Genomic DNA, 13,873 nt, shown 5'->3' on the forward strand with positions numbered 1-13,873 from the left:
TCACACTAATGGCTAATATTCTCTCCAAAATTATGTTATCAAGGTTTAATAATGATAAGGGAAGGTATGATGCAAGCTCCAGCGGGTCCCGTCCCGGTGTTGGGTGTACCACTACTAATGCCTCTCATAGAATCAGAAAATATACCTGTGCCTTTTGTTTTTCGTGGACTTTTAATAGCTGGGGGTCAGTTGGGTCTGGTAGGTGGCGTAGAACTCAATTGGAAACCTGTTTGTGCCCAGAGTCTTGCCCCTTGCAATCTGTTTTATAGCTAGTTTAATTTCCTCTAGGGTCAGAGTGGTATCCAGTTTGCGTGACTGCATAAGATTAAGTGAAGGGATTTCAATACCTTCCAGATAGTCTGAGTCAGTTGCCGGGTCCATTCACCCCTCATCCCTGTATAGCATCCTGTGATAATGATCAAATGTCCCATTCAGTTTCAGCTGAGTGCCAACCAATTAACTATACTGGTACGAACAGCTGCTACTGGGGTGCTGGGGGGTACGAGGGTGACCTCCACTTTTAGCAACCGAGCTAACAAGCTGAGTGCTTTATCTACCTGGTCATGTTGGAATGTGATGTATACCTTATACTCTATTCTAGATACATAGTGAAGCACCTCCCTATACTTGGTCTTGAGAGCTTGTAACATGCAGGGTTGGCTGTTTCCAGGAAGCAGCCGTGAGGCGGGGAGGAGGACAGGGAGGGAACAGGGTTAAACAAATAAAAAATAAAATCACTTACTTGCTGGCCGGCTGCTGCCGCTTCTATTCTGTCCTCTTTCTGGCTTCTTCTGTGAAAACAGGAAGCAGGAAGCACTCAGGCTCCCCATAGCCATTCACAACACTGCAATGCAGCGTTGTGATTGGTCTGAGCGCAATGGTTCGGCGATCAGCCACGGAATGGGAGCCTGGGCATGTTCTCCATGCAGGCTGTAATGCAGCCTGCATGCATAACTTGCAAAGTGTGCATAAATGTTTGGTCGGCCGGTCAAACATTCATGCACACTTACAGAGTGCCCACAACTCCTCCCCCTGCTCTGATTGCAGATCAGATCCGCCCGCTGACACGCCACAGCAGGAACAAATAAAATGATAATGGCTAGAGTTATTATCATTTTATTTTTCCTTTATTTTCCTGATGGGGCGACGCTCCTCCGCCTTAGTGGAGGAGGCGCCACTGGTAGTACATCAAGTGTAGTTTGACTTGTCACCCAGTCTCTCTAAGCTGTCTTTATCTAGTTATCGAGTTCCATCAACTCCTACCTCAGGACTGTTTTCATTCCGTATTGCGTTTTCATGCACATTCATCTCATCACCACTTTAAATACATCCGATTATATGTTGATGGCAGATCCTTTATTATCAGAGAGTTATCGACCAACAGCTTCCACTATATGGGTACTGAATGGACCATCACTCAGTGCTGCAGGTTGTAGTCATCACTTTAGGATTAAGAGGAGCAGCTGCCCCCAAGAGAAGGTGACCATCAGTGGGTTATGATCTAACAGCGTTCAGCCTAAGTATTTATTGGGTATGTCATTTGTATCATAGCCATATTGCAATATACCAAACCAATTCTTGTGTGCCGTGCATATACCGCAGAGTAGTAGGAGTACTCCCTGTCATGGGGGAGGTGGGCCCTCCAGATGTCCATCACCTGTAAATTGTGCACCCATTGTTGTAAATGCTTAGTTGTAGTTTTCGCCTGAGGCCACAGGACGAATGGGATAGATCTATTCCAGGGTAGTTCTGGGACAGAATCAAAGTCCCCACACATTAACGCTAGAGATAGTGTAGAGTGCAAGATCGCTGGTGTTAGGGAGGTGAAAAACAGAGTTTTCCCCAAATTCGGCGTGCATAGTGCCACCAGCACTAAGGGCTCTACATCTAGTGCACTTCCCAGAATAATGTACCGGCCCTCCAGATCTATCTGTGTATACTCCATAGTAAGCGGCATTCCCGGGGCCACCCATATTAGTACCCTCTAGCATATCTTGAATGCATGGTACTGCATCCCACACTGCCACCTTTTGCGTATCTTGTTAACTTCCCCCACTGTTAAATGTGTCTCTTGTAGGCATGCAAAGTAGAAGTGATAGTGTTTCTGGTACGCATAGATCCTGTGTCGTTTCATATAGGTGCCCATGCCCCTCACATTCCAAGTTAATATACCATATTCTTGAGCCCCCATGTAGTTATTGTAGGCATTATCACGTATGTAACTGGTGTGGCCATGTGTTCTCTGTGGCTAAGAGGGTAACTGCAACTACTGAATGCACAGAATATATACATTCTGAACAATCCCAAATAATCCCATTACCCAGGCATGTCCTCAATTGATCACGGTCACTCTGTGCCCATAATGATCTGGCAAAAAATCAATAGTCATTCTGAAAGCTGAAGGGGTACAAACAATCCATAATGTACAAACATTAGTCATCATACCCACCTTCCACATAACTTGCACTCCCTCCTCTCCTGAGTGGACTAGGCTTCAGTGCCTACTTAGTCTAAATAGTCTCAGTCATTTAGCACATATCAAGTACAAACCAGAGCAAAAAGGATACATCATACATTACGAGCACATAAGTAGGCCCGCTGTAATTGAAATCATGTGTGGCTCAACTCTCAGTTACCTCAGGACCTTCTCCATGCCATTTGGGTCATGCGATGCCACCGTGTCAAAATCAGAGTCTCAGGTATCTGTCCCTGACGATGCCTTCTCAAAATCAGCCAGTACTCTGGCCTTTCCAATGACGGCCTGCGCCCTCGTGGGTTTACTGCTGATTAATTTATTGGTTTCACATCTGCTTTTATGGAACTTCCACCCCTCTCCAACATCAATGGGAGAGATGGGTGCCATCTCTCCTTTTGTTTCCCGCCGAGCCCTCACCTCCTTTGGTGTAGTAAAGAATAATGTTTTGTCACCATCCAGAACTCTCAATTTTGCCAGGTACAGCAGGGCATATTTTAGAAAGTGAAGTCGATGTTTCTTCATCTGGAATGATTTTTGCTGTCTCCTAACTTTTGCCGTGTAATAAGGGAATATTGTAACAGTGCTGTTTTCCACTGTGCATGCATGGGCTCTTGGTTCAGGCTATTTGCAAAATGTGGGTTCTGTCGCTTAAACTAAAAAAGCCATGCCACTACTGCCTGTATAGGTGCCCACCGATGAGGGCAGCCTGCCAGGTACCCTGTGGGCCCTCTCCACTGAGAAGAAGGTCAAAGTCTGGCCACCCAAGACTTACTCCATGTCTCTAAATTTAGTTCCATGATAAGGCACTCTCCTCTCTCCGGTAGTCCTACTACATAAAGGTAATTTGGTTTAAAGAGGCCCTCCACATCATCCAACCTGGAGTGCAGCACATCAGCCTCCATTGGGACCTCCTCCAGCTGTGTCTGGATTGTCACTATGGAGGTGCCAGTGCTGGTTCTCTATTGCTCACCCTCTCTTTCAGTTTTTTGTGGTCTTCCCCGAGAAACGCCACATTCACCATCAGGTTATTCAGTTTGGGTTCTAAGGAAGTCTTAACGTTACTCACAGTGACTAGGACTGCCGTGAACTTCTCTGTATTATATTGGAGCATCCGTTCCACAGTGGTCGACTGGATTGCTGGGATCTTGGCTGTTGGTGGGTGCTGGATCGGTATCACTCTATCCCACATCTTGCCGGCCTTCAACTTGACCTTGATGAGACACAGGACGTCTTACAGACTAATCTGTCAGCAGTGAGAGGCAGTGGCTCACCTAGAGAAGCAGTTTGTATGGTGGCATGTGGGGGCCCAGCTCCTGCTAGGAGTCTTGCCTTCTCCGAACCACACAGGAGCGGACGAACAAAAGTGTTCCAGGTGCGGCATCAACACTTTTCGGTGTCCTCACAAAAGAGGAGTGCAGGGTGATACAACAGGATATATTCTGCGGTGGCTGGGACAGAGCTGGCGTTTATGCAGCCAGCATGATCACTATTTGGACACGCCTCCTGTGCACATAATTTTAACATAGGTGTGCATGAAATACTATGAAGAGGGCTTATTATTTATTTATAAAAAACAACCAATGTTAACGCACGTAGGGGACGGCTGTACAGATGGGCCTGAAGCGAGGTACTACAGCCAGGAACGCTGCAAGGAATTGGTAGCACTTTGCATACAAGAGCGGTCTCTATACAATTAATCAGGGCACAAGTCCTATAAAATGAAGCGGGGGGACTGACCAAGTAAGACAGTATGCAAATTACATCATGGCGTCACGACATAGCGCTATGAAAGAAATAAAATAGTACTATTTAAATTTGTTGTGCAAATACTGGGACAGACTAACCCATTGGACAGTCTTACAGTGTCTGCATTTATATCCAGGGACAGAACAAAGGCAAAAGCTGCCTCTCTTAAGTACCTGTGAAGATAAGGCAAGCTGTGCCTTTTTTTCCTCTGTGGCATTTACATTTAAGTGTGAGGTTCCAGGCGGCCCCAGTCAGCATATACAAACAAAATCAGGCCTGATGGCTCCTTAACTTCGGCCCAGCTGGAGGTGAAAAAATGTTCCCTCGCTGCCTGCACGTTGCTGCTGGGACTGGAAAGCAGACAACGTACAGGTGCTGCTGAACGTGTCCCAGTTTCTTACACTGGACTTCCTGTCAGGGGGGACGGCGTAGACTCTGTGAAAATAGTGAGTGGACGCCGTGTACCTGCGCGTACCCCCGACTCGTGCCCTACACTTAACAGAGTACATTTTCGGGCCTTTGTGATAACCAAGCACCACTTCTAGTTATTCCCGTGATTCTATTGCCCTAATTTGCTTTAAGAACGGGCTACTGCGGAGAAAAGTGATTTTAAAAAAAAGTTTTATATGTTATCCACATCCCCCAGGGTATGAAGCATTGTCAAGGATTCTCACAGCAGAAAGCTCTAGCCCTTTAATAGCACTGGGCAACAGTGCTAAGGATATGCTCAATCATTCTATGACAATGTAAAAGAAAACGGGATTGCCTGATTGTTGCAGAGTTTGATGTTAAACAACTTCAGTGGCTACTCACAGAGGATATCAGCAACAGGAACACGCTTGGAAAGTAACACTGTTCAAATCGCTTATCTTGCTGATTGTTTATGTTCTTTCCTTGAAAACAAAAATTATGTTTTATTTGCATTTACATTATATGAATTTGAATTAGGGGTTTCAGCACATAAGATTGGTGCAGTTATTTTTCTGTCATCTAGTACAAGACAAAACTAGCTGTCGAGCATTTCGACCAGATTCAGCAATTAGCAGCAGAGATAATCTCTGCAATATTTCTGGACCGTGTCCATAGAGTGTGTTAAACAATCATTTATGCAAAGCTTGCTTACAGATTTACAGATCCGAATCTCTGCATGAACATGAAAAATGGGGACACGAAGGACGGAAAAAATTGTACGTTTATGGCTCTGGAACAGTCGAAGACCACTAATTCGAATTACTAATGGTGACAGAGGAATCCAGATAGGCCACTATTAAGGTCAGTTTACTGAGAACCAACCTTAAAAGAACATCCCTGAAAGAGTGAGCAAAGAAGAACAATCAACAAAAACACTTATTGCTTTGAAAATTCCTAACTTCTTGGCGGTGCATGTTGGTGAAGCATGGGCAGTGTAAAGTATTGCACTGATTCCAAACTGGGATCGATTAAAGACTGGTGGGAGGTCTTCCTGGGACAAGAAATTCCAGTCAACACGTGGAAAAAAAGTCTAGGCTCAGTAAAACGGGTCTCGAAGAAAGCCAAACTGCGATTTACAGTTTAATGTTTTACACCAAACGCACTTAACCCCAAAACATATGAGTCAGGTGTACTGATTGTCATCCAGTAATTGTCCCGATACACAGACCGGTGGCTAACTTCTAACTGCATGATGTGGCAGTGTCCTATGATCGCTACCCCTTGGGGGAGGGCTTGAGCATGGTGGCGACAGTTACCACTGTGATCCTACCTCCGAATCTGCTCCAGTGCTTGTTAGATGTTTTCACCTAAGTAAAAAAAACAGACAGGTAGGCCATTTTCTGGCCCTGGCTTTAGGAAGAGTAAAGCACTGCATCCCCACAATGTGGAAGCCCTCCATGGCTCCCCTGACCTCTGAGAGGCTCAGGGATTTGTTCAAATGGTCACAAGAGAAGGTAACCTCTTGGTCCATTCCCCAATATTGCACTCTTTATGGAGAGCGTTACAATAAATGAGACTCTTATTTGTAGAATCTAGAACCCAAGTTTGATGAGCATCCCCGTGTAGGGCCATGTAAAGGAATAGACTGGTATGCCTACGTTTTTATAGCTCTGGTACTATAATAGTAATGCGCGTTGGAGCCCACCTTATACCCCAGTCAATCAATGTTGCCCTCTTACCCGCAGTCTTGTACAAGGTACTAAAGATACACTGGTCAGTCAAGCCTTGGGGTGCCTTGCTCTCCCTGAGAGGTTAGCTCATTATCAGACCATGAATAGAGGTTTTGATTTGGGTTTTCTTCAGATCAGAAAGAAAATCCCAATCTTTGCTGGATGTAGCTACATCTGCTCTGCTCAGTTCCTGTAACACTGGTGTTGAGGACAATATTTGTTGTACATCCTCAGCCGAGAATGTTAGACCTGTAATTTCCACTATAGTTATGTAAAAGGATCGGTATCATTTGTACCAGCTCACTCTGAGGCAGAACACTATTTATTTCATACAAGTCCAGAGTTCTAATTAAAAAAACAATATGAAGATCAAGCGAGGGAGGGAAGAGGGAAACAGGAGAAGAGACTCATCCTCCTCTATATAACTAGCAATCAAAAGAGAGTCTTTTTTGTTTTATTATCCTTAGATGGCCCCACTTCTGTGAATTACATTATAGTATTGTAACTTGTGTGTGTGGCATGGTATGAATGATCACTAGATAGCCCGCCACTCCTCCCCAATGGGTACTAATAGGGACTCACAGATGCTGATGAAAGCCACTGTTTTTGGCGTACCTGGCAGAAACTAGTTGATCATATTTAGGACTAAGGAGTGATAGTAACTACATTTAACATGTCTTCCCCAGTTTTTAATCTTGCCAGATGGACCCTGGAATAAACACTGATATGGGCACAGCCTAGGCAATTGTAACCATCACTTTACATAGGTCCAACACCCTTTTTCCCTAAAAGTTCTCCCTTGTAAGGAAAAAGGTTGTAGGAGAGGATCAGGAAGAACTCAATAATTAAGTATGTGAGCGTTCTGGGAACAAGTGGGCTCCCTTCTCATGATCCAAGGTTGACTCTCTTTTGATTACTACATTTTCTTGTCCTAAGAATTTGTGTATTCTGCTATTGTCCTTGATCACATGACTGGGAATGGCCCTGCTATTTGAGGTTATGTATTCCTCCCAGACAGTGATGCAAAGGGGACCAGGTGTGAACAGAATGGGCCCTCCGGCAAGGATCACAGGGGAAGCTGTGCTCTGCCCCCCTTACACTTCAAAGGGCATGCCTCTAGCACATTCAAAGGGCACTGACACCAGTCTTTTGTCACCTTAGACCGTTTGGAGCCTCCCCACATGGGAAAGGAAAAACTTCCCAGAACTAGATGTGGGGCAAAACAGGGTTTCTCTCCACACACAAAGGCTGGTACCAGGTGTAAATGGTATACACCCGTTACAACGCATCTTTTACTCCGCACTACCATTACAACGCGACTTTTACAATGCATACCATTACAACGCATTGCGCTGGGGGGCGCTCTAGGATAGGGAATAAGTATAATTTACTATCCAACACCTTCCCTAGGGTCCACGGGGACTGGAGTTAGAATAGTAAATTATACTTACCACTATCCAGCACCTCAAAGCGCTATGCGTTGTAATGGTATGCGTTGTAATAGTCGCGTTGTAATAGTAGGTAGTTGTAACGGTATGCGTTGTAACATGGTACATCCGGTGTAAATATTGGACCTCCAGAGACACTTTTCAGAACACTGCTTGACCTGTGGACCTTACAGAAGAAGAACTGCCCTACTACTAATTTCTGTCTGGTTAACCTGAGTGACTACAAAGGTGACTCCAAAGGTAGGTTGGCTGACCTCCTGTGTGCGTTACAGGGGCATAACAGGTTCCAGAGGCCTCCCTGCAACTGCCCAGTTGACCTGTGCACTGGACTAGCCTAGGCCTGCATCTTGACCTGCCTGAGCCATGCTGGTCACTGCTGGGGAGTATTCCTGATCCCCAAGACATGACTCTCCAGGCTCTGGATCCTTGTCAGGCATCAGTTCAAGCTCCTCTAAAGAGGAAAAGGTGAAATCCTGAAGTGTAGCCTCTTTGAGACTGCGAATGGGCCAGTTTGCACTGAGACTCTGCTGCCCGCTGCAACTGTAAACAACTCTTTGCCAGTGATGACCAGCAATTCAGGATCTGCACTCCATGCTCTAGCAATGACAGCCCGTGCCCCCGCAATTGCGAAACGACAGGGACAACCATCCGTGAAGCCCAACCAGCTCTTCGCCCACAGCAAGGATAGCCTGCACCTCTTACCTTGCTCTTCACGCTACAGTTAAGACCATCCGCGAAGGTCTCCCTGCTCCTTGAGGCCTCCTCCACCGCATATGGAATTCTTTGTGCTGGACTTTGAGAGGGTAACTTTTTTAGTGGGACAAAACAGGCCCCTGTATCTGGCCCATGCTCCATCACGATGGGCCTGAACTTGTGACTTACCCTGTTTAGCATGACCAGATGACCGCAGGTGGTGTTTTGTGCTTCGATGCTCTATTTTGCCTAAAACTTAAAATCTGATATCTCCAGCTCTACTTAATGGATTTTTGTTATTCTGGTATAATTTTATTTATTAACATCTACTTTATTTTTCTAAATTGGGTTGAGATTTTTCTAGTGTTTTCACTTTATTCCCGTTAGTGTGCTGCATAAATACTTTACACTTTGCCTATAAGTTAAGCCTGACTGCTTTATGCCAAGCAGCCAGAGGTTAATTTAGTTACTTTAGTGTTTCACCCTGACAAGATTTGTGGTTGTTACCTGAGTGGGGCTTCCACCCCCTCAAACAATAACCCAATTTCTTACATCTGTTGTCTGCAATATCAATTGGTCTAACCGTTACCTAATACTTTTATCTTTGTTATCGCCAGCCTCCTAATTATTATATTAGGTGAATGATTAGTATCTCCTCTCACAACTTAATGCAAAGCCATGCAATTCCTGTATACCTCTAGAAAGCTTTCAGGCCAGCAGTCGACTCTTCCAAAGCAACAGATCTTCGTGTCTGCCCCTAAACATTCCTAGGTTTCTTTATACCGTTATCCCTAATGATTCTCTAAGGAGAGGGGTGGGCAAGTTGTATAAAGCGTCTTGTATCTGCATCACTGCCACTAACCTTGGTTGCCGGAGTAGCGCCCTACTCGCGATAAAGTGCTTCAATTTCTCCTCAGGGTTAGTTAGCGCTATATAATACAATTACAATCACTGTGTGAACAATGCCTTAGTGATGTATCTGAAAGGCAAACAATTGTATCAAAACATGCTTCACTCACATTAGCTCTAACTACATGCAGCTTTCTAAACTTCAGGATGGACATTTTCTTCCTTGCAGCATTTCTGTTACTTTTGTTTGCGCAAGTAATGTCAGCCGTTTATAAGATGATATGGCGATCTTGCACACTCTGTTAGCTACTATCACAATTCAAGAAATATTTTTCCAGGCCTTAAGCATCTCACATACATAGATACCCTAAAGGATTTATGCAGTCATGTTCACCATACAGTTAGGCCTGATTTGTATGTAACATGCACATTTCTTCAGAAAAAGCCCTGCCACATACCTCCTGGAGGCGTGGCAGGGATGCGGCTTCTTGTAAGGAGCTGGAGCACAGTGAAGTGTCTGCTTTCTTCTCATGTCCTCTCTGCAACTGGATAAGGATGCAAAGAGAGGAATGTTCAATTTGCTGATGAGCCTAACAATTCATTTGCATGTTGAGCTGACTTGATTTGAGTACAGGTTAAATGCTTTCTGTTGGATACCGAGGCAACAGACAATATATGTGCACACATAATTATTTAATATTGGCTAGTAGGATAGGTTTTTCCGAGGAGGGTCTGTGTCAACAGGGTTGTGGACAGCTGGGGACGTTCCTCCACATCATCTGGGAGTGTCGGGAAGTCACTGACTATTAGAGTAGGATAGACGAGGTGATGCAGGAGGTTACAGGTGTGGCTCTGCTGCCAGAGGCCAGGCGCTGCCTGTTGAATGTTTGGGAGCCCACGGATCATACTGTTGCACAAACCCAGTGGGTGACTTTAGGGGGCATGTTTGCCAAATGGAACATTGCACAGTTGTGGGGGTCCCAAAGGCCTCCTACTCTTGAGGTGTGGATGGAAAACATGGATTGGTGAATGCTCAGGGAAAACACTGTATATTTGGCTTGGGTCTCCCCCGAAAATGGCATAAGGTTTGGGGTCCCTGGAACCGATATAGAGGGGACATATGTGTACCACCAGCGACTTCAGTCCTTGATGTCCTGCTTTCCCCCTGACCCCTTATTGTTCTTGATTGCTTTCATGTTACTGCTGCACTCTCTTCTCCCCCCCCCTTCCCCCATCAATGCGTTGTTTATTGTAATATCTGCTGAAGATTGCACTGCCCTTGTATAGTCTATGCACTTTTTTATTTTGTTGATGCCTTGCTTTGTTTCTCTTTTTCAATAAAAAGAAATATAAAAAAAATATTGGCTAGTAATACTTCACGAGGCTGCACAGCTTGCTGATGGGTAGTAACAAAGAAAGAAAGCATAATGCTTTATCTGTATCTTTAATAGAATCTAGATTTTCTGTAACTCCATTTAGAAAATCATGATCTTACTGTGCGCAAATACTGAATCATACTGTCTCTGAAATCCAAGACTACTACCACCTCCTGCACTAAGCTTTGAATATGCAGCCGTTGGACATCATTTATAAATGACAGTACTCAATAACTACTGACTGCTATAGGTAGCCTAAAATACACTGTCTGTCTCCCAATAACATGAGGATAGGCGCCAGACCTCAGAAGGCAAGAACAGCAATACCACCATGTTGTAAGCCAGGAGATTGACTAACAGTTAGAAAAGGTCAATGAGCTCACCCAAGGTCGGTGCTTAAAGAAGAGTGAGATAAGGATTACGTTTTGGAAGGATAGGCTGTGAGAATTGGAGTTAGCATTTCCCATAAAGGCTTGAGCAGATATTCTGGCCGTTACCAAGTGTTTTTCTTTCGAATTACCCAAATTTTAAAGGCTAGCGTTTAGATACTATTTCAGCAACAAGAGTCCCTTAGAATAGAAGTGCTTCTGTTAGTGCTTTTGGTATTGCATTTCAAAATGAAGTGATCGCCTGGATGCTCAATTAGAGGTTCATGAAGTTGAACCTCAGATTTATTGAGTTATAAATTATGCTACCAATGTTTAGCTCTTACAATGTGATTTCCTGTGGCTCCTACATCCACCGTGATGAAGATGATCAACGTATTGGCTGTTACCAAGTAATTTTCTTTTACCTGAGCAGGCCTTTGTGGTCGCATTTATTAAGACCTACAAGTAAAGAATAGAAATATCTTGTAGATTTAGGCTATATGCAGCAACACAGCCTAACACAGTCAATGTGACACAAAATAGAAGTATAATTAAATTAGAAGCTATGCATAACTTAAAAAATGATGCCCTTGAGTCAGCCTGACGATTCTCTCTGCCCAACGATGGGGGCTACTTTCCACTGTAGCTGTTACAGTATCCAACACTCATCCGTTGGACTACCCTTTGCTTCCCCAGCTCTCATATGCCCTTGCCCTCCGCACGGACGGACAGAGCTGCGCTCTTCAGTGCAGTTCTCTCAGCCGTCTCACTGTGAGCACAGACTGCTGCACCAGCAATGTGGACTAAAGTGATGCTACCGCACCCTGCGGCATGGAGCTAATTGTCTCCAGAGGCTGACGACGTGCCAAGTCTGGACCAGGTGCATGTGTAGCCGGGAGCAAAACATACCAATAGTGGGCTATAGCAGATGGATCAGAAAGAAGGATTGTTTTAAATGCATCAAACTGCACAACTTCGCTTAACAGATGTTCCATGATTGCAGCTGAAACACATCAATCAGCACAGAGAAAGGAGCTCTCTTTCAAAGTAGTGTTTATGTGAAGCCTTGGTGGAACGAGTCACGTGACAAAATCGGAGGCACTGCTAAAAGGCTCCTGGGGCCTGAGACTTCACATACTGGAGCTTTGTAGTTCCGATGATCAGCTGTGGGGTGCTGTGCTGATAACATAAAAGGCGCGCAATGTTGAAACATGAAAGCGGGTGCCTCACAGCTGATAAAAGAAAGATGTCAAGATTTATAGCCCTGTTTACCAAAACAGCAGTCGGAGCAACTGAAAACACCCAGTGCTCCTCTGGAGGGCTCTTACACAAAGGGAGAAGTAGTCCCATTTCCAGTTGCTAAAATGGGACAAGTGGAGGGGTACAAGTAATGTGGAGTTACTTCTTTGGAGTGAACAACCCACAAAAAGGAGGGACAAATAGGAAAGTTCAACCACTTGGAAGTAAGGATTTTTAAATCAGACTGAAACAAACAAATGAAAAGCAAAGGGCAGTCTGTAAGCCCACAAACTCAATACAGCAGGTCGTGAAAGCTTGACTTAAAACCACCAGAACAGGTACAGTAGGAACATGGAGCTGCACATACTGTGCTGACACCCAGAATGCCTATGCAGCCTTTCCTTACACAAAACAAGTGAGAGCAGGCAGCAGTAGAGTAGGCGTCCCTCAGGAACAGAACTGGTAGAGCATAGGCATTAGCAACATAAGCTTCAACCACATAGATAAATACAGCCATTTGGAAGCCTTCTTCCAGTTAAATAGCAAGTATAGAAGCAGGAGGGTAGAAACGGACTCAGAGTACATTGAGATGGTTGATTCCTAATTTAAGCATGTTACATTGACAGCCTACCAACTCTCTATCACCATGACTCTGCCACTACTCTATCTCTAACAATGCCCGCTAAGTCTGCCAACAGGATCCACCTTTACTATTGTTATCACTTTCCACCAACTAGCACTTTGGGAGTCATAACAGTGTGACATTACCGTAAACCAGTTAGGAGCCTTTGTGGAGTCCTTTGTACACCATAAGCACTAGTTGTGTGATGCTATGTAAAAAGGAATTACAACATTCTCCTAAATTAGTGAAGTAACCATTTCCTTATCCAAAGGGTTTATTTTAATATCATTCTCCATATTTAGGTGCTCATTAGGATGACGGGCGGACTTTGTCCGCCCGCCATCCTGTCGGAATCCGGGACCGCCCGCCATAAGGGCGGGGGTCCCGTGGGGGGTGTTAGGATGTGCCCGCCACAGTGGCGGGCACATCCTGCATTTTCAGCATTGTGGCGGGCGGTGCTCTCTGCACCGCCCGCCACAATGCTAAAAATTCATTTGCATAAACAAAGCGGCAGGCAAATGAAGGGGGGTACCACAGTTACCCCCATGTGCACCCCCCACCTCTCCTTCCCTCTGGGGGCCCGCAGGGGGCCCCCAGAGTGAAGACCGCATGCCTTTCCGAGGCGGCATCGCCGCCGCGGAAAGGCAACTACAGACGCACATCATAATATGGCTAACGGTGTCTGATAGACACCACCACCATATTATTCCTTTTCCGCCCCGGCCGCAAGGCAACCGTGGCAGAAAAGCGGCGGACGGTCTTTCCGTCCGGCGAGGTCCCGAGCCATACTAATATGTCGGGGGGGAAAACGAGTGTGGATGTCGGGTGGATTGCCCCCGCCAGGCTGGCGGGGGCAATCCACCCGACATCCACACTCGTTTTCCCCCCGATGGGGACATCATAATGGGCCCCTTA

At 45.3% G+C, this 13,873-nt stretch overlaps 1 protein-coding gene across 2 annotated transcripts in view; it reads left to right on the forward strand.

Moving 5' to 3' along the window:
* Positions 1–13,873, forward strand: part of SYT14 (synaptotagmin 14) — a 535,709-nt gene that overhangs the window by 451,433 nt on the left and 70,403 nt on the right. The gene's annotated exons all lie outside the window — the stretch shown is intronic.

The sequence above is a fragment of the Lissotriton vulgaris genome, chromosome 6 (assembly GCF_964263255.1).
Source record: "Lissotriton vulgaris chromosome 6, aLisVul1.2, whole genome shotgun sequence".
Classification (NCBI taxonomy): domain Eukaryota; kingdom Metazoa; phylum Chordata; class Amphibia; order Caudata; family Salamandridae; genus Lissotriton; species Lissotriton vulgaris.